Genomic DNA, 19244 nt, shown 5'->3' with positions numbered 1-19244 from the left:
TTCTTTCGGAAACACAAACTAGAAATGATGGATATCCACTTAATCGGCGTCGCTCACCAGACGACAATGGCATAAGATTCAGCATTCAATTTTAGGGAATGAATATCGAAGCCGACAACACCTGGCTCGTACTATATTCACCATTATTGTCTAATTCACATTCAAAACTCATATCAATGTTGAGCATTGCAGTTTGGTGTAATCGATAAAATACGTTTGTAATTACGTCACCGAAGGAAGCAATATGACGGTTTTGGTCTTGAATGATACGGTCGGTACGTGAACTGCAATAAAGCGCTTTGTAGGATATTTACTTTTACAATTCACGTACGTTTTCCGACGGTTGCGTCTCTCGCAGTTAATTAGGAGAATTTCTAAAGAGTGTATTTCAACCCAGAGAATACAGTACGCCAGTGGAAACACTGCAAGCAAAAAAATTTACATTTACGAGTTTTTGCTCAACTATTGTCAGGGATCTGTTTGCGAGAACATTGCTCTATTCAGAAATACTTTGATATTATACATGGGATGCATCGTCGAAGAAATAGTTACGCAGAATGCAAGGCCAACCAGTAGATGGACATCCAGGTGTGTTCTCAACTAATGCATTAGAACGAATTTACACAATCCACCCGAAAAACGACGATTGCTTCTACCTTCGGTTGCTATTGATTAATGTACACGGTTCAACTTCATTTGAGTCATTGCATAGTGTGAATGGTACGGTGTGTGCAAGTTTTAGAAAAGTAAGCCAGCAATTACAATTGCTGGAACATGTTAATCAATGGAATGAAAATGAAGTTCGCACACTTTTCGCGATAATAATTTCGACATATCAGCCTTCAAATTCACGTCAATTATGGGATTCGCACAAAAATGGCATTGCCGAAGACATTTTACATCGTCTTCGCGAAAAATTGGAAATGGGTCAATTCCGGTTGATACTTCCGGTGGTGAATCTTTCAATTCACGAAAGATGAACTCATCACGAATTTTTGGATATTATCCAAATTAACGAAACTACGATTCCTTAAGTGCACACGCAATGTTAGCGTCATCGTCTTGACAATGAAGACGACGCCGTGAATTATCCAAAGGAATCTTTTGGAGAGGCTTTGGCGACTCTCAAAGTTGGATCTTTCATTATTATGTTTCGCAATCTGCATGCACCGAAACTGTGTAATGGAACCCGACTGATTGTGACACACTTATCGAATACAAGGGGTAGAATGCTTGATTCTACGAATTCTTTTGAGTTCTAACGATTTGCCATTTCAGTTCAAACGTATTCCGTTTCCATTGAAAATTGTATTTGAGATGACAATCAACAGAACACAAGGAAAGTCACATTATGTGTGGCATAAATTTGGAAATGCTATGTTTGTCACACGGCCAGATATACGTCCAATTTCCAGTGGGAATAGTCACCGTCGCTGAGGTTTAAGCGACCGGGGGGGTCGGCAGGTCGCGGATAGCCGGACGGCCTGTAGTAGCAGGTTAGTTGCGAAATAAGTTTAAACGAATAAGCAATCCCCGACGAGAAGCGGCGGGAGGGGAGGTAGCGGTATAAAAACCAGCAAGGCCGTTGAAACTCCTGTGACAGTGGGCGAACCGACACCGCCCCTTTGAAGTATGTGTCCCCCGCAACATGCAAGGACATGTTGTGTTAAAAAAAAAAAAAAAAAAAAAAAAATCCAGGCGCGACGGACCCATAATGGGCGGCTTCCTGGTCAGCGTCTGTTCACCATGTTAGGTGCGGCTGATTTTATAACTTGACCGGTACACAGCGCGGCGCACTGGGAGTCCCTGGATATCCTGACAGCGATGTCTCCGCTGGTGCGATGCAAAGGGTGATGTGAGCTTGCTCTGCCGAGGTGTTAGCCGCGTGGTGTATCAGTAAACAGCCACTTCGGTCCCTGGTCAGGGAGTGTGCATTGGGCGCAGGAGTAGTAGCCTGCGTTGCCCCGGGCGAGCGCCGGTCCGTCCGTGTTTTCCGGGACTGGTAAAGCGAAGGACAGGCCTCAGGGAACTGGGGTAGGAGCATGGTCTCCGAGGGTACACCCGTTCCTGTCTATTTCGGCCCGCCCCCCTACACTCGATGCGCTGTAAGAACTTAACATATGGAGAATTATCTGAGAAAAGAAAACAAATGTAATAGTAGCAGTGTACATGACTGCTTATCGAGCAACGGCACACAAAGCCCTGGCAGTAGGATCGCAGAATCGCAACCGTCCAGAAGAACGCCGACCTTGAGTGATCCTTGCGTCGAGGCTGACCCCTTTAGACGCGCGCCAAGACTGATGCGATCACCGGAACAGGGGCTCACCGTGGAAAGGCCTGAAAGAGCGAGATCGTCACCACCAGCGCTGGAAGACAGCACGCCGCGAGAGGAATTCACGCAACCAAAAGGAGATATCATGTCTGAGCTGGGAGATATGATCAATAGGCTAACTGTGGCAATAAAACCGCCTCAACGAACGATCAACAACCAGATACGTGATCTGTTAACCTCTGTGACGAAGCTCCACGAACGCGCCCAAAGCGAGTATAACAATACAATCAAAGCAGCCAAACGAAATGTCCTTTTAAGACACGTAGGAGTGGATTCAACACCGAAAAGGCCACGCGAGGATGAGCAGCCAGCGCGCAAGACTCCACCAAAGAAAAAAGCAATTCAAGAAGAAATGCAAAAGAGGCCTACTGCTAACAAAAGGAATGAAGGCGACATTCCTACAAAAGGAAAGAAAGAGGAAAAAGAAAACGATTGGATTCAGGTGAAGCGAAAAACGCCAAACATGAAGAAGAAGGCCGCTTATGTCCCACGTCCGAGACCGGACGCAATCATAATTTCACGCTCTGGAAACATGACGTACAGCGACATACTCAGGGCTGTCAAGAAGGAGGATACCCTCAAAGAACTTGGGGAGGACGTGTCGCGCATCAGAAAGACGGCAAAAGGCGAGATACTTCTGGAAATGAAGCAGGCGCAAATGACAAACACGAGTACATACGAAAGGGAAATATGTAAGGTGCTAGGCGACCAGGCACAGATAAGAGCCTTAACTCATGAAGTATCTGTAGAGATTCGCGACCTAGATGAGGTAACAACAAAAGAAGACATCGTGAATGCAATCCAAATACAAATTAATGAGCTAAGCTCCTTCAGGGAAAGCTCAATTAAAAGTATGAGACAGGCATACGCGGGTACGCAGACGGCGGTGATCAGCATTCCAGCATCGGACGCAAGAAAATTAATTGATGCACGCAAAATCAAAATAGGATGGGTTATATGCAGAATAAGGGAGAAACCGAACCTTAGGAAGTGCTTCAGATGCCTGGAATATGGGCATCTGGCGAGGGCATGTACCAGCGAGGATGACAGAAGCAAGTGTTGTGCAAAATGTGGTGAAACGGGGCACTTCGCAAAAGAATGCGTCAAAAAACCATTTTGTGCGTCATGCAAATCAAACGGAAAAAAGGATACGGATCACCGAATGGGAAGTTGGAAATGTCCCCTCTACCAAGCGGCATGTAAAAAGGCGAAATGAGGATTGTACAAATCAACCTAAATCATTGCGAAGCGGCCCAAGAGTTACTGAAACAGACAATCTACGAGAAGAAGATAGATGTGGCGATAGTCTGTGAGCAGTATAAAAACATAAGTGCTGGTACCTGGATTTCCGATAAAGAGAGCAAAGCCGCCATATGGGCCTGTGGAGAAAACGCATTCCAAGACAAGCCGCTTTTGGGGAAATCATATTATACGCGAGCGAAAATAGGCGGAATCTATTTTTACAGTTGTTACCTCCCTCCGAGTATACTACAAGGTGTTTATGAACAGACCCTCGATGAATTAGTTCAGGACGCCCTTACTACTGCACCAAATGTGATAGCAGGCGACTTTAACGCTTGGGCAATCGAATGGGGTAGTAGCAAGACAAACCAGCGGGGTAATGCTTTGCTTAAAACGTTCGCCTTACTAGATGCTGTACTGCTTAACACGGGAGGCAGAAATACCTTCGAGAAAAATGGCCGCGGATCGATTATAGACATTACGTTCGCCAGCAACTCACTGGCTCGATCTGCACATTGGAAAGTGTGTGACTTCTACACACATAGTGATCATCTTGCCATTATGCTTGAAATCGGCAAGAAGCCGCGAAACCAAGGCAGTCTAAAAAAGCCACGGAAAAAAGGATGGAAGGTGGAAACCCTAGATGAGAGCATCTTCGACCTCATGCTGGATGAAAAAATGGGTAGCTCAACCGACTTAGACCGACAAGCTGAAATGCTGGTAAGTCACGTAAGTAAAGCCTGCGACGCGGCTATGTGTAGAAAAAGGCAAAACGCACCCAGAAGGTCCGCATACTGGTGGAACGAGGAGATTAGCGCACTAAGAAGCGAATGTCATAGAGCGAGACGCCTCTCCCAAAGAAGCTTAGGTACGCCAGAACAAACGAGGCTGCGAGAATATTTTAAAAGAAAACGAAATGAGTTTAAAAAGGCTATTAAAAGAAGTAAGACCTCAAGCTTTAAAGAACTATGCGAGAAGGTAGATGAAAATCCATGGGGAGATGCCTATAAAATAGTAATGGCAAAGGTCAAGGGGGGTAAAAACCAAGCACCAACCTGTGCTACACTGCTAGAGAAAGTGGTGAAAACGCTCTTCCCATCGCAAGAGCAGCATACGAGCAGAAGAATACCATCAACGGTCGAAACTTTGACAATCGACGAGGAGGAGATAGTACAAGTGGCAGAAAGATTCGGTAATACAAAGGCGCCAGGACTTGATGGCATCCCAAATAAGGCGCTTAAGATTGCGGTTAAACACAACAAGAAGGCCTTCGCGGAAATTTTTTCTAGGTGTCTAAACGAAGGCGTTTTCCCAAGAGTATGGAAGAAGCAGCGCCTGATTCTCCTTCAGAAACCAAACAAACCGGCGGGCGAGCCGAGTGCGTATAGACCACTTTGTATGATCGACACGATGGCCAAAATACTGGAGAAGTTAATCTGTAAACGGCTGGAACGTCACCTAGAAGGAGAGCTGCCTGGCTTGTCTGAAAACCAATTTGGTTTCCGAAGACATCGATCCACTATGGACGCAGTCGGGAAATTGACGGACATCGCGGCCAAGGCCATAGAGGGAACCAGGTGGATGCATGGCGATAAAAAGTATTGTGCAGTTGTCACACTTGACGTCAAAAATGCTTTTAATTCTGCATCCTGGCCACATATAATTAGGGCTTTAGAGGCAAGGAAGACTCCGGGATATCTACTAAGGATAATCAGTAGCTATCTGTCTGATAGACTGCTACTGTACGACACCGATGCCGGCCCAAAAAGGTACGTGGTGACAGGTGGAGTACCGCAGGGCTCCGTATTGGGTCCGTTACTCTGGAATGTGCTATACGACGGGGTGCTACGCCTACCGCTGCCAAAAGAGACTCAAATAATTGGCTATGCGGACGACATTGCTGTGACGATAGTTGCGAAAGAGCTCTCTCAAATACAAAACTCCTGTAATGCGACCACAGCTAAAATTAAGGACTGGCTCACGGAATCTAAGTTGCAGCTGGCTGGAGAAAAGACGGAAGCGGTGCTTATCACGAGCAGGAAAAAATTAGAAACGGTAACCTTAAATATCGATGGATACAACGTTACAACGCAAAACTCTCTGAGATACCTTGGCGTTATGATTGACGCGAGATTGAATTTCAAAGCACATGTTGAAAAGGCCTGTAGCAAGGCAGCTACTGTTACAGCGGCCCTGTCAAGAATTATGGCTAACACTGGCGGCCCTAGTCAAAGTAGGAGAGCCCTACTAGCTAAAGTGAGTCAGTCAACACTGATGTATGCGGCCCCTATATGGGAAAAAGCACTGCGCCAAAAAACAAATGCCAATAAGGCAAAAGCAGTGACCAGGCTATGCGCCATCAGAGTGGCCTGTGCATTCAGAACGGTCTCACATGAAGCGGCCGGTATCATATCTGGTCTTATGCCTCCGGACCTAATGGCCTCAGAGCTATGTAGAGCATACCTAAAGTCTAAAGATATGTATAGGCGTTTAACAGCTGAAGAGCGAAAAAAGGAGAGACAGGTTAGCCTCGAAGAGTGGCAAAGACAATGGAACGCGGCAGAAAAAGGAAGATGGACGCACAGGCTCATTAAAAACGTATCAGTTTGGATTGAGAGACAGCATGGGGAGACAGACTTTTATCTCACGCAATTCTTGACAGGCCATGGCTGTTTCAGGGAATACCTGTACAGATTCGGCCACGACGATGACACAAAATGTTCGTTCTGCAGCAGTGCCAACGAAAACGCCGAGCATATCTTTTTCTTCTGCTCGAGATACGTAATGGAGAGAACTACCATCGAAGGAATAACAAATCAAAGGATGACGCCTGACAACATTATAAGCCACATGCTGCAATCGAAGGTGGTATGGGCAAAAATGAAAGAGTGGGCCGCAATAGCGATCCATGAATTCAGGATAAGAGAACGACAGCGAAGAAGCCTGAGAGCAGCTGAATAACTACGAAAGGAGTTTTTGAAGAGGCATTCTTGCCCAGCTTGGTCCTCCGAAGTAATACCTAACAGCGGTCCCGCAGGGCCAAATACAAGCTAACGCAGCCGGAGTTAAGGGTTTAGTACGTAGGCGTACTGCTACGCAAGTCCAGTAAAGTTAGATAATACTAACTGGGCGTGATCCCGAAAGAGGTGTATCTTTAGCGGGCAATATGAATCGTACATGCTGCCCGTCTAAGGCAGTATCTTCTGGAAGATCCCCCCTCCGACACAAAAAAAAAACAAAAAACGTGGCGTGCTCAGGAGTTGGAAAACCATCTTTTCTGTACATTGGAACAGAAACCAAAAATGTTGTTTATCAAGCTGCGTTACATTGAAAAAAAAAATTTAATGATAAATTTAACCTTCTTTTCATTTCAAAACACATAATTTCACACAGGACAACGGCTTGCGGGGTCAGCTAGTAATATATACAAAAGGGCGGGTCGATTTAAAAATCGCTCATTGCTCTGTGAAAATCGTATTCTAGGGATCAAAATAAGAAACTTTGCCGAAAGAACCATACCTCTAAAACGAATTTTGATGTCCCCCAATTTGGGTCGAACTTTTGGGTAGGGGCAAATTTTGAAAAATCCCACTTTGACCCATTTAGAGTGCTCCAATCGAGTCTAAATGTATGACCGACCCCCACTAACTTTGGACGGCCGATCCACCCATGCCAGTGGCACACCCCCTGGAACTCCCCTGGGCGGTTCCCCATACAATCATTTAAAAAAATCTCCATTTTTGGCCTTTACATGAAAAAATCAGCAAATGGCTATGTTTTTTCTTTATTTTTTTTAATAATATCTATTTTTTCTCTTAAGAAATTTATTTAGTCAGAACATATGTAAATAAAAAAATATATTTAAGTGAGTTATAGAAAAGAAACTAAAAAAATTATTGTTTGAAGTCTTTTTTACTTTCAAGTCTGGGCAATTTCGCACGGGCTCTCTAATGTCGTCGCCATAACAGCCTCTACATTTTCCGGTATAACCCGTTTGGAAACGCTAGCTAGCAATTGAACATGTCGTTCCGTTCCTTGTATGTGTGATGGAATTTTTGGATCATTAAACGGTGGATCATCTTGATTTAAATATTCTTTCAATGTATCGTACGGAATGCTTCGCGTGAATGGTGGTTCAAATACGATATTTATATCATTCAAATTGATCATTTCCGTATAACTTGTGCAATTAAAGTTTATATCTGGTTTTTTATAAACTCTAAGTTCCATTGGCTCGTCAACATCGGTTCGATAGCGTAGAATTTTCTTGATGGCACAGTCGCGCTTTTCTTTCCTATCATCAAACAACATTGATAACAAGATATTTTCCGAATGCGCATAATATGAATTATCTTTAATTACTTGATTGACAATTTTGCGTAAACGAGGTTCTAGAAATCGTGACCAACCAATGTACTTGAAAAATAATGCACTACCGTACACGACAGAGCTGTATTACTTGATATTGAAGTACATTGGCACATAACATTTAATTATAAATTCAACCAGAATTCTTTAATTTGCATCTGGATTTTCCGTTGTCACATATAATCGCAATAATCTGGAGGCCTTGGTGAGCCACCGAGAATGTACAATTTTCCCGGAACGACGCCGCTAGAAATTGCATGGGCCATGTCGTATAAGTACTTCGAATCGGTGGAAAATTCTTTTTTTTCTGGAGCTGGGCGCATATTTTGCAACTCAATTTTCTGGAAGCCGTCCACCACCTAAAAATATATAATAATAAAATAATTAAAAATGGTTGACAATTATAATAAATGAGTGATAGCAATAACTTACCGGAAGAGTTTCACAAGTTTCGATTTGACGGCTCAGTTTTCCGGTTGCCGACCTTGGTCCAGTGCTGGTTGATTTATCCGAAACTTCAAACAAATGTCGAAACGGAAATTCGTTGAAGTGTAGAAGGCAAACAAACCAATGCAATGGTGTTTTTAACAGCAATTCGAATCGTCGTATAATTCCACCGTGTGGGCCAATGTTTGTATGATATATTTTTATCGTTGAAAAAACCATTTAATTTGGTTGTTTTGTATTCAGCGGTTTCATGTTCCAGTCTTACGTAACCAATCAATTCAGAATTGGGTTCTCTCAAAATAACAAGATGAGGTTCTTTTACCATCCTAGTATGATACTTCTCATCAATTTTATCTATCGTTAAAGTATCATCTTTTCTGCCATCGAATGAAAACGCTAACAAATTGGTATCATTTAACCGTCTCTGCGAACTTTCGATTTATCGATGATGAGAGGTTTCCCATGCTTATCTTTAATTTTAAAATCTTGCAAAAGAGCGGTTCCCAATGCTGATGCTTCTCTGTCAGGCACACCAAATCTGTCACATACCAAGGCAAAGTTAAAACAATCGTATCTCTCTGTGTATTGTGAACTTGTGCTTCTATCCATATCTTCTTGAACCGGTGGCGGTGCGTATGTTGAATCATCAGGATCTTGGTATGTTGGCATTGATGACATAGACGTTGCTCTTTGCTCTTCAGTTTCCACCATAAATGCATTCATTGTTCTCTGATTATGTTGATCGTGCATGAACTCTTTGAGGCGTTCGGGAACCCAGCCGCATGCACATGGAGCTGCCTTCAAATCGCATTTACATGTTTCAATGTAAAAAATTGTTTCCAGAGATTTTGCATACTCTGTAAATTGTTGGGTGTTGTTTCTTTTCTTAATTTGCTCTTGATACTTGTCAAGCAATTTATTCAATTTATTACATACACTTTTTTCAGCATTATTGCCATACCAAGTTTTTCCCAAATTCCAATCAACTTATCTTGTACTTGAGTAGAGGATGATTTATAGGAAAACTTTTTTTGTTCTGTTCGCTTATGTAAAAATAATATCTCAAGATATCCAAATGGGTTGGTAAATTAAGATCAGTCAAATCAGTAGACACACCAAAAACAGTAACATCATGCTTGGGTATATGACTCATTGGGTTTTCGATAGTTGTTGATGTAGTTGCTTCATCTTGCGGTGTAGAGGATGGTGGATTCATTGTAAACTTTTTGATTTGGAACGGTCACTTCACTTATTATTTTTTTTTTTTTGAAATACCATAGTGGTTATTACTTTAGTTCTCCTCACTTTCAGAGGTAATAAGAATGAAATGGTAATTTCAATTCTATTTCAAAATTTGCCCCTACCCAAAAGTTCGACCCAAATTGGGGGACATCAGAATTCGTTTCAGAGGTGTGGGTCCTTCGGCAAAGTTTCTTATTTTGATCCCTAGAATATGATTTTCATAGAGCAATGGGCGATTTTTTTGCCTCCCCACAAATCGACCCGGTCTAATATACAATATATAAAAATAAAACGCCTTATTTGTATGTCGGCGCATTATGCCCGAACCACAGCACGGAAAGACATGAAAATTTGCACGGGTATTCGTTTAGTCTTGAGGAAGGTCCTAACGGCGACCTTTTTTGCAAACTCACTCTAGATAGATTTCGCAATTTGTGTCCATATTTTAAACGCAGGAACGGCTGAACCGATCTGGCTGAAAATTGGTGATGAGATAGCTTGCAACCTTGTTTTACGTTAAAAGTCACAACAATTCAGAAAGTAATTAAAAATTAAAAAACTTAAAAAAATTATATTTCAAAACATAAGCATGTGTTTAATATTCATCATATAAGAATCATTTGAATATTTTTTACTTCAAAAATACCAAATAAAATCACACAGCTTCTGGCAGGGTACAGTGGTTTTTGTTTACATATTTACACATACATGTATATGAATAAGAAAAGGTTGACTCATAATTTGAGATGAGATCAAGTCTGTGTTTTCTTAAGCGTAGTATCTGGGTTTTAGCCGTCGGTTTTGCAATTACATTCGATGAATATTGAACAAAACATTACTATATGATTAGATAGAGGGCCTGAGACGCGCCCTCTTCTGCTCTACTCCTGCATCGTTATTCGGTATAGCAAGTAGCATATATACATATGTGTAACGATATAGGATGCATATGCAGAGACTGTGAAGATGTTGTTACATCATACATAGTTATGTATGTACTATTCCTTTACCGATTTACGATGTCAATAAAAAAATGTTGATTGCCAAATTAACTTTTCCATTACATTGTTATCACGATAAATGATATCCTTGACAACAAAGAACGAACGGAGCCGCGGATTTAGACTAGTTTTCCTACAAATTGATACTAACGAATTAAACGCATAACTCCCTTGTTAGTAATTTAGATATAAGCTTTGCATTCACTTAAATTGCTAGCAAGTTTCGTTTAATAAGGTCCATATCGAGCTCTTAAGTAATTGCTTAAGAAAAAAAAAATCATTATTTCTTCAGCTGTAGTCAAGTAAATTTGACAGCTGGTTACGCATTGTAAATGACCTTTATAAGAAGAGCAAGAGAAAATAAACAAAGAAAATAAACTTATTTGTGTAAGTATTATATACATATGTATGTATATTCATTGCAATTAAAGGAATATGAATGAAGATTAGGAAGTTCTATATAAAATTTCAAAATGAACTATATTTCATAATAATGATTTCAAGTAATTGTAGGATGAATTTATTGATTACGTTGATTTTCCTTCAAGAAACAACTTCATGCTTTTTCGCAAAACCAGCATCATGGTACCTTTGCGATGACCAGGATTGCCGTATACTCATTTTATTGAAAAAAATGTATTAAAAATTAGTACTAGATTTCTTGAGAGCAGCAGAAAATTTTCTTGACTATTTCTTAAGCTTTTTTTTATATGAAGTTTTTACATTTCTTTAGAGCTGGATACTAAGCTGTAACCAGAAAAATATATTTCAAAAAATTACACGTAACTATCAACAATTGATATCAATGAAAGTAGATCGTTTTTCATTGATGCCCCAAGATGTACAGAACAAACATTTTTAATCAATCTGCTTTTAAAAAAAGTGAGAACTACCGGAAAACTTGCGTTATCTGTTGCTTCAATGCCGGACATTGCCGCTACGCTTTCTGAAAGAGGCCGAACTGCATACTCTACATTCAAGATCCCGCTGAAAATTGCCACCAATAATACAGCGTTTGTAGTGTTTCTGAACAAAGCCTTACAGGAAAATTGATGCGTGTCTGCTCATTAATAGTCTGGGACGAAGCTACCATGTCAAAAAAGACATCTTTGGACGCACTGGTTGGGCAATGTGGGATTTGCGCAGCACAAATTCACTTATGGGTGGAGGTACAATCATCGATAAAGAGATTTCCGTCAAATCCTACCAGTTGTGACTCGAGGAACACGTGCTGATGAAATAAATGCTTCCCTAAAAAGATCCAACCTTTGGCTACATGTAATAAATTAGAACTTAACTAATATCAGGGTTTCGTCATCTCCACGTGAGAACAGGTTATTTACAGAGATGCTGCTAAAAGTTGGAAATGGAGAGTTTGCACAAAGTGAGGGAAGGATTGATCTAGAAAACCTTTGTGTTTATATAGACACCATCCAAGAGTTAGTCAACAATGTCTATCCTAATATTGATAACTTAACCACCACCACTTAACTATCACCAACTAAGGAACAAGTAGGTGAAGTAAATACGAGGTTTGACAATTAAGTAATGAGACTGATTTTATTGCCGCGCTTGTGGTAAACCTGTGACCTTGAAATTCCCTTTCTCTTTTGTCGGCATCCCTCCCCTCTCCATTGATATATGTACCATACGTACCATCAAGCTTGTTTAGTTCGCCTGCTGCGTCAAGTTGAGTGTACGTGTGTTTGTAGTGCTCGTCACGAAAATGGAAAAACGAAATCAAGCGCAACGTGTCGCGATAAAATTTTGCGCAAGATTGGGTGAAACAGCTTCCGAAACGTACGCTAAAACTGTAAGAGTGTATGGTGATAGTGCTCTTAGTCGTGCCCAAAGTTTCGATGGCACAAAGAGTTTAAGGAGGGGCGTGAAAGTGTGGAAGATCGCATGAGCAAGTCGAAGGTGAAAACGATGATTATTGCCTTTTTTGATAGCCGTGGAATCGTCCACAAAGAATTCGTTCCACCGGGAAAAACTGTGAATCAAGTCTACTATTGCCAAGTACTCGAAAGATTGCGAAAACGAGTCAACAGGGTACGCCCAGACATCGCTCGTAATTGGATCCTTAATCACGACAACGCGCCGTGCAACACCGCCCTCAACGTGTCCCAGTGTTTGGCCTCTAAAGGGATCGCCGTGTTGCAACAGCCGCCTTATTCGCCCGATACGTCACCCTGTGACTTTTTTTGTTTCCTTAAACAAAATCGGTGGTGAAAGGAACCCATTTTGAGTCGATTACGAACATCCAGACGGCCGTGACGAGGGTACTCGCGGACATCCCAGTCGAAGCGTTCCAGAAATGTTACGAAGCATGGAAAACGCGCTGGAATCGCTGTATAGCTGCCCAAGGGGACTACTTTGAAGGGGATGGCAGAGTTGTAGAATAATTTTCAAATATACAATTTTTATGGAATCAGTCTCATTACTTAATTGTCATACCTCCTAACTTGATTCTTTCATTCATTAATATATTAATTGTTGTGCAAAGTGAGTGCCTCGCAAGTTCATAATCTAACAAAAACAACTTTGCCAATCGCTTTTCAACGGCTGGTTTCCCTGCAGAGCCCAAATTCAAAAGTGTTTTCCCTCAAACAGCAATGCTTTATTAACACACGAAATGGTTTATGATCCATTTTTTTCTAAACAAACACAAGTTGCTTCACAAAAATGCTATATTTCATTAATAACTAATAGAAATCATATAGATGGTAGTAGTAGAATTATCTATCTGTGTCAGCCACAGAAAAGCGTGGACAGGTCCTCTAGTCTTAAAATAACGGGTGATTTTTTTGAGGTTAGGATTTTCATGCATTAGTATTTGACAGATCACGTGGGATTTCAGACATGGTGTCAAAGAGAAAGATGCTCAGTATGCTTTGACATTTCATCATGAATAGACTTACTAACGAGCAACGCTTGCAAATCATTGAATTTTATTACCAAAATCAGTGTTCGGTTCGAAATGTGTTTATCGACAAATTTTGTTCAGCGATGAGGCTCATTTCTGGTTGAATGGCTACGTAAATAAGCAAAATTGCCGCATTTGGGGTGAAGAGCAACCAGAAGCCGTTCAAGAACTGCCCATGCATCCCGAAAAATGCACTGTTTGGTGTGGTTTGTACGCTGGTGGAATCATTGGACCGTATTTTTTCAAAGATGCTGTTGGACGCAACGTTACGGTGAATGGCGATCGCTATCGTTCGATGCTAACAAACTTTTTGTTGCCAAAAATGGAAGAACTGAACTTGGTTGACATGTGGTTTCAACAAGAAGGCGCTACATGCCACACAGCTCGCGATTCTATGGCCAGTTTGAGGGAAAACTTCGGACAACAATTCATCTCAAGAAATGGACCGGTAAGTTGGCCACCAAGATCATGCGATTTAACGCCTTTAGACTATTTTTTGTGGGGCTACGTCAAGTCTAAAGTCTACAGAAATAAGCCAGCAACTATTCCAGCTTTGGAAGACAACATTTCCGAAGAAATTCGGGCTATTCCGGCCGAAATGCTCGAAAAAGTTGCCCAAAATTGGACTTTCCGAATGGACCACCTAAGACGCAGCCGCGGTCAACATTTAAATGAAATTATCTTCAAAAAGTAAATGTCATGAACCAATCTAACGTTTCAAATAAAGAACCGATGAGATTTTGCAAATTTTATGCGTTTTTTTTTTTTAAAAAGTTATCAAGCTCTTAAAAAATCACCCTTTATATAGAATAAAATTTTTGATGTTACAAGAAAGTCTGGCGTGTAAATTTTTTTCATTGAATTCCTACTATTCAGTGACCTTAGTATATTAAAAATTGTATTTGAGTTTTCACGTGGCAAAAAAATTAACCAACGTAATTTAAAAATTAGTCTTTCTTTTGTTTCTAACCAACTTAATTAGGTCAAAATCTTTTGAACCAATAATTTTGGGGCACAAAAATGTGAACTACTTACCGATTCGCGGCATTTGCAGAGTTACCTTAGAACATTTGGTTATAAAAAGCGTTTTCGAAAATAATTTAGGGGTCTAATTGTTACATCCGTGCACGGAGCGGCAAACATACAAAAGGAAATTCCGCGTTACGTCAATCGTATACGGAGATTGCCATTATAACATACCATAGCAAACGGATCGTCATTTCGAGTTAATTCACAATAGCTTCAAAAATCCACATTGCTCTGGATCGTATTTTTAGGTCACAATAGATGTGGAGCTGCCCAAATTGTTGCAAATTTTCAATAAACTAACAAAAGCTAATTAAATATCAAAATGGATCCGACTTTGTTTTTTTTATTTGAGCTCCAGTGAAAGTGATGGGAATGAAATAATGAAGATCGTAGTAATAGCGTTGGTGTAAGAAAAAAATTATAATGTATCGTTGAAAGAAGCATTGGAATCTTAAAAAGACGGTGGAAAATTTTAGGATATGGCAAAAGCAAACGTTTAAGTAGCATAACATTACGTCTGCATAAAATTTAAAATATGTTATGGCCCTCAAAATTGTGATTGTAATCGCACACATGAAATAGACAATGGGGTAGCGAAACCTCTAATCGCAATGTACATAATTTTTTTTAATGTAAACTGAAATACACAAACTTTGTTCATATAAATTACTTTTTGTTTTTAATAAAGTATTCCATTCTTGTTTTTTTTCTTTATCACTAAAAACTACAAAAAATATATAACATTAAAAAAAATTAATCTCACTTTCATAAATTTATCTATTACGATTGACATTAAAAAAAAAAAAGTTCATTACTTATTTATAACAGAGAATTTTAAATTTAGACAGAGAATGTTATTTAACATTTAGCTAAGCTGTAACACACTGTTAAGGTTCGAGAGGTTCGAGCAAAATATCCAACAGCAAGGGGAACATGCATCTAGTAGTAAAATAGTACAAACTGAAAAATGGAGTGGAGAAATAATTTTTATGAGTCAACATATATTTTTAAAGTTTAGAATTTTGTAAGAAATAAAGATGGAGGATCGAGATATGTGTAGAAGTTCCCGCAAATGAAGAAAGTTCTCTGATCGCCATTTACTTGGGAGTGGCCAGAAACGATTATTTTACATATGTCTCAAGCAGCTCACGACTTCCGGTCTTTGACTAAGTATCCTCTGGGTAGTCTAAGAACATCCGTTTGAAGGCTAGCTTAACTGAGAAATCGAAACATCCCCCCCATTGTGTGCTAGGTTTGGGACCCGCCACGTAAAAAAGTACCCCTAATGAAAAGTAACAACCAGCCTGGGATGAGAGACCCCGTTTTTATGACGACCATGGCAAAAGAAATAAGGACTACGAATTGAGGGCATGCACCTGGAATGTCCGGTCCTTTAATTGGGAAGGTGCCGCTGCCCAGCTGGTTGATGTCCTCGTTAGAGTGAAGGCTGACATCACCGCCGTCAAAGAAATGCCATGGACGGGACAAGGACAGAGACGAGTAGGTCCTTGTGACATTTACTACAGTGGCCATATAAAGGAGCGCAAGTTTGGTGTGGGATTCGTGGTGGGAGAGAGACTCCGTCGCTGAGTACTATTATTCACTCCGGTGAATGAAAGTCGAGCCACAATCCGCACCAAAGCAATGTTCTTCAACATATCGCTGATTTGCGCCCATAACCCGACGGAAGAGAAGGACGATGTGACCAAAAATGCCTTATATCAGCGTTTGGAGAGCACCCATAAAAGTCGCCCCCGCCACGATGTCAAAATCGTGCTTGGCGACTTTACTGCCAGGGTGGTCAAAGAAGGTATCTTTGGCACTATGGTCGGTAAATTCAGCCTCCACGAAGAAACATCCCCAAATGGGTTGAGGCTGATCGATTTCGTCGAGGTCCGAAATATGGTTATCTGTCCTTCAGCACAAGAAAATACGTCAAGCTACCTGGCTGTCTATGGATTGAAAAGCCACCAACCGGATCGATCACGTTGTGATAGACGGAAGACACGTCTCCAGTGTTCTAGACGTGCGAACGCTCCGAGGTCCTGGCATCGACTTGGACCACTATCTTGTTACAGCAAACAACGCACGTCGGCAAACACAAGGAAGCTGCGACGTCGAGAAGCTGCAATCACAATAGACAACCGAACGATTTTCTACTCGGATTGCACTCCTGCTCTCTGAGAGCACTCGTTAACAGCATTTGTAGACAAACAAAAAGGGGCCGAAATGTGTGAGTATGAAGAGCATGATAAGCTGGCCGACAGGGATAATGCTCGAAAATTCTGCGAAAAAATGCGGTGATTTCCAGAAAGTTTCAAGACCGGAGCATACTCTTGTAAAACCCCCAAAGATGATCTAGTCACCGATGTCCAGAGTATACTTGAATTATGGAAGAAATATTTCTCCAGCCTGCTGAATGGCGGTGGACGTACAACCCCAGGAGAAGGCGAACCCGATTCCCCAATCGATGACGATAAAGCAGACGCTCTATTGCCTGACCATGAAGAAGTTCGAATAGCAATTACCCACCTGAAGAACAACAAAACGGCGGGAGACGATGGATTGCCGTCCGAGCTACTCAAAAACGGCGGCAACGAACTGATAAGGAGCATGCATCAGCTTCTTTGTAAAGTATGGTCGGACGAAAGCATGCCCAACGATTGGAATTTAAGTGTGCTATGCCTAATACACAAAAAGGGAGACCCACAATCTGCGCAAACTACCGTGGGATAAGCCTCCTCAACACCGCTTATAAGGTTGTATCGAGCGAGAGCTGTGAAAGGAGAATCGACACACAGCATCTCTTCGTTGATGCTTTCGACAACACGAAAAGGAGCTGCCTTTATGCCGCAATGTCTGAATTTGGTATCCCCGCAATACTAATACGGCTGTGTAAACTGACGTTGGGCAACACCAAAAGCTACGTCAGAATCGGGAAGGACCTCACCGAGCCCTTCGATACCAACGAGGTTTCAGACAAGGTGACTCCCTATTATGAGATTTCTTCAATCTGCTGCTGGAGAAAATAATTCGAGCTGCAGAACTTAACCGAGCAGGTACAATATTTTTAAAGAATTGTACAGCTGCTGGCATATGCCGATGATATTGTTGACAGTCATAACTTTGAAGTCGTAGATAATTTTGTCTATCTTGGAACCCGCGTAAACACCACCATCAATGTCAGCATGGGAATCCAACGCAGGATAACTTTTGTCAACAGGTGCTACTTCGGACTGAGTAGGCAATTGAGAAACAAAGTCTTCTCTCGGCGAACAAACTCTGTAAGTCACTCATAATTCCCGTCCTGTTATATGGTGCAGAGACTTGGACAAAGACAACAACCAATGAGTCGACGTTGCTAGTTTTCGAGAGAAAGGTTCTGCGAATGATTTATGGTCTTTTGCGCATTGGCCACGGCGAATATCGTATTCGATGTAACGAGAGCTGTACGAGATATACAACATTGACATAGTTAAGCGAATTGAAAGACAGCGACTACGCTGGTTAGGTCATGTTGACCGAATGGACGAAAACACTCCAGCTCTGAAAGTATTTGACGCTGTATCCGCCGGGGGAAGCAAAGGAAGAGGCAGACCTCCACTCCGTCGGAAAACCAAGTGGCTTCGCTTGGAATATCCAATTGGCGCCACGTAACGAAGAGAAGAAATGACTGGCGCGCTGTTGTTAACTCAGCTATAATCGCGTAAGCGGTGTCTACGTCAGTAAAAAAGAAAAAATAAAGAAGATAATTAAAAAATGGTTTATACCTACAACGCAGCCTCGCTACCAGGCATAAACTCCTTGTTCAGAATAATAATTAAAACTTCGCATCTTTGTATAATAAAATCATATGTGCGCTGAAATATTATATAAGGTTGTATTTAGTGCAATTTTAATGTGTAATTGAGGTAATATTTTTAAAAACATTTTATACAACGTTCACATGCGTTGTTAAACAACAGCCAATTACCGGCTAATCTTTAATCGAGTAGCCAGTTGTGCAGAAAGCAGGAACTGGTTTCTCAATTATAATCTTAATATACTAAATTAATTTGACTTAATATACTTTAATACTTCATATAATGGTTTTTGACTTACAATAATTATTTAAATACAATGGTCATTGGCCGGCAATGAGGAATTGTTCAAGTCGAACGACATCGGTACCGATCATGACGAAGCAGTCAAATATTCTGTTGAATTTTTTGAATTCGCTGGATTAAACTACGAATGCCACCACATAACTTGCGATTAAATATTGGCTCACTTATTATTTTTCTCAACTCGCATTGAGATAAAATTATAGAAACATTATTGATTATAACGAATTGATTCTAAAAAAAAAAAAACGAAGTTATTTCACATTAAAGAATAAGGAAATTACTTTATTATTATGATTACATATTTTGTTTAATATCCTAATATCTAGAAATATCAAGCAATTTGTCATTGATTATGAATATCGTTATTTAATTCCACTTCTAAGTTAGTGACATTTCTTCAGTGTTTCTTCAGCGTCCACGTTTTCTTTGTTCTAAATGAAAGTAATTCGGTAAGCATACTCCAGCTTATTACCGATTTAGTTTTGCCTTCGCACTTCGTCAGGTTAATATTATACAATAAATTTGGTTGAAATTGGTCAGGAAGTTGCTTC

At 40.8% G+C, this 19244-nt stretch overlaps 1 protein-coding gene across 13 annotated transcripts in view; it reads right to left on the bottom strand.

Annotated features, from left to right (window-relative positions):
- The window catches only part of LOC105221995 (uncharacterized), a 223629-nt gene that overhangs the window by 160857 nt on the left and 43528 nt on the right, over window positions 1-19244 (bottom strand). For 5 of the 13 annotated variants that reach the window (XR_007423135.1, XR_007423131.1, XR_007423134.1 and 2 more), the window contains one exon: window positions 18689-18924. The exons of the other annotated variants lie outside the window; for them this stretch is intronic. The gene's annotated coding sequence lies outside the window, so the exon portion shown is untranslated. The remainder of the gene's footprint in view (window positions 1-18688; window positions 18925-19244) is intronic. 13 annotated transcript variants of the gene reach the window in all.

The sequence above is a fragment of the Bactrocera dorsalis genome, chromosome 6, assembly GCF_023373825.1.
Source record: "Bactrocera dorsalis isolate Fly_Bdor chromosome 6, ASM2337382v1, whole genome shotgun sequence".
Lineage (NCBI taxonomy): Eukaryota > Metazoa > Arthropoda > Insecta > Diptera > Tephritidae > Bactrocera > Bactrocera dorsalis.
Note: the sequence above shows the minus strand (reverse complement) of the source record. Positions and strands in the feature narration are given on the sequence as shown.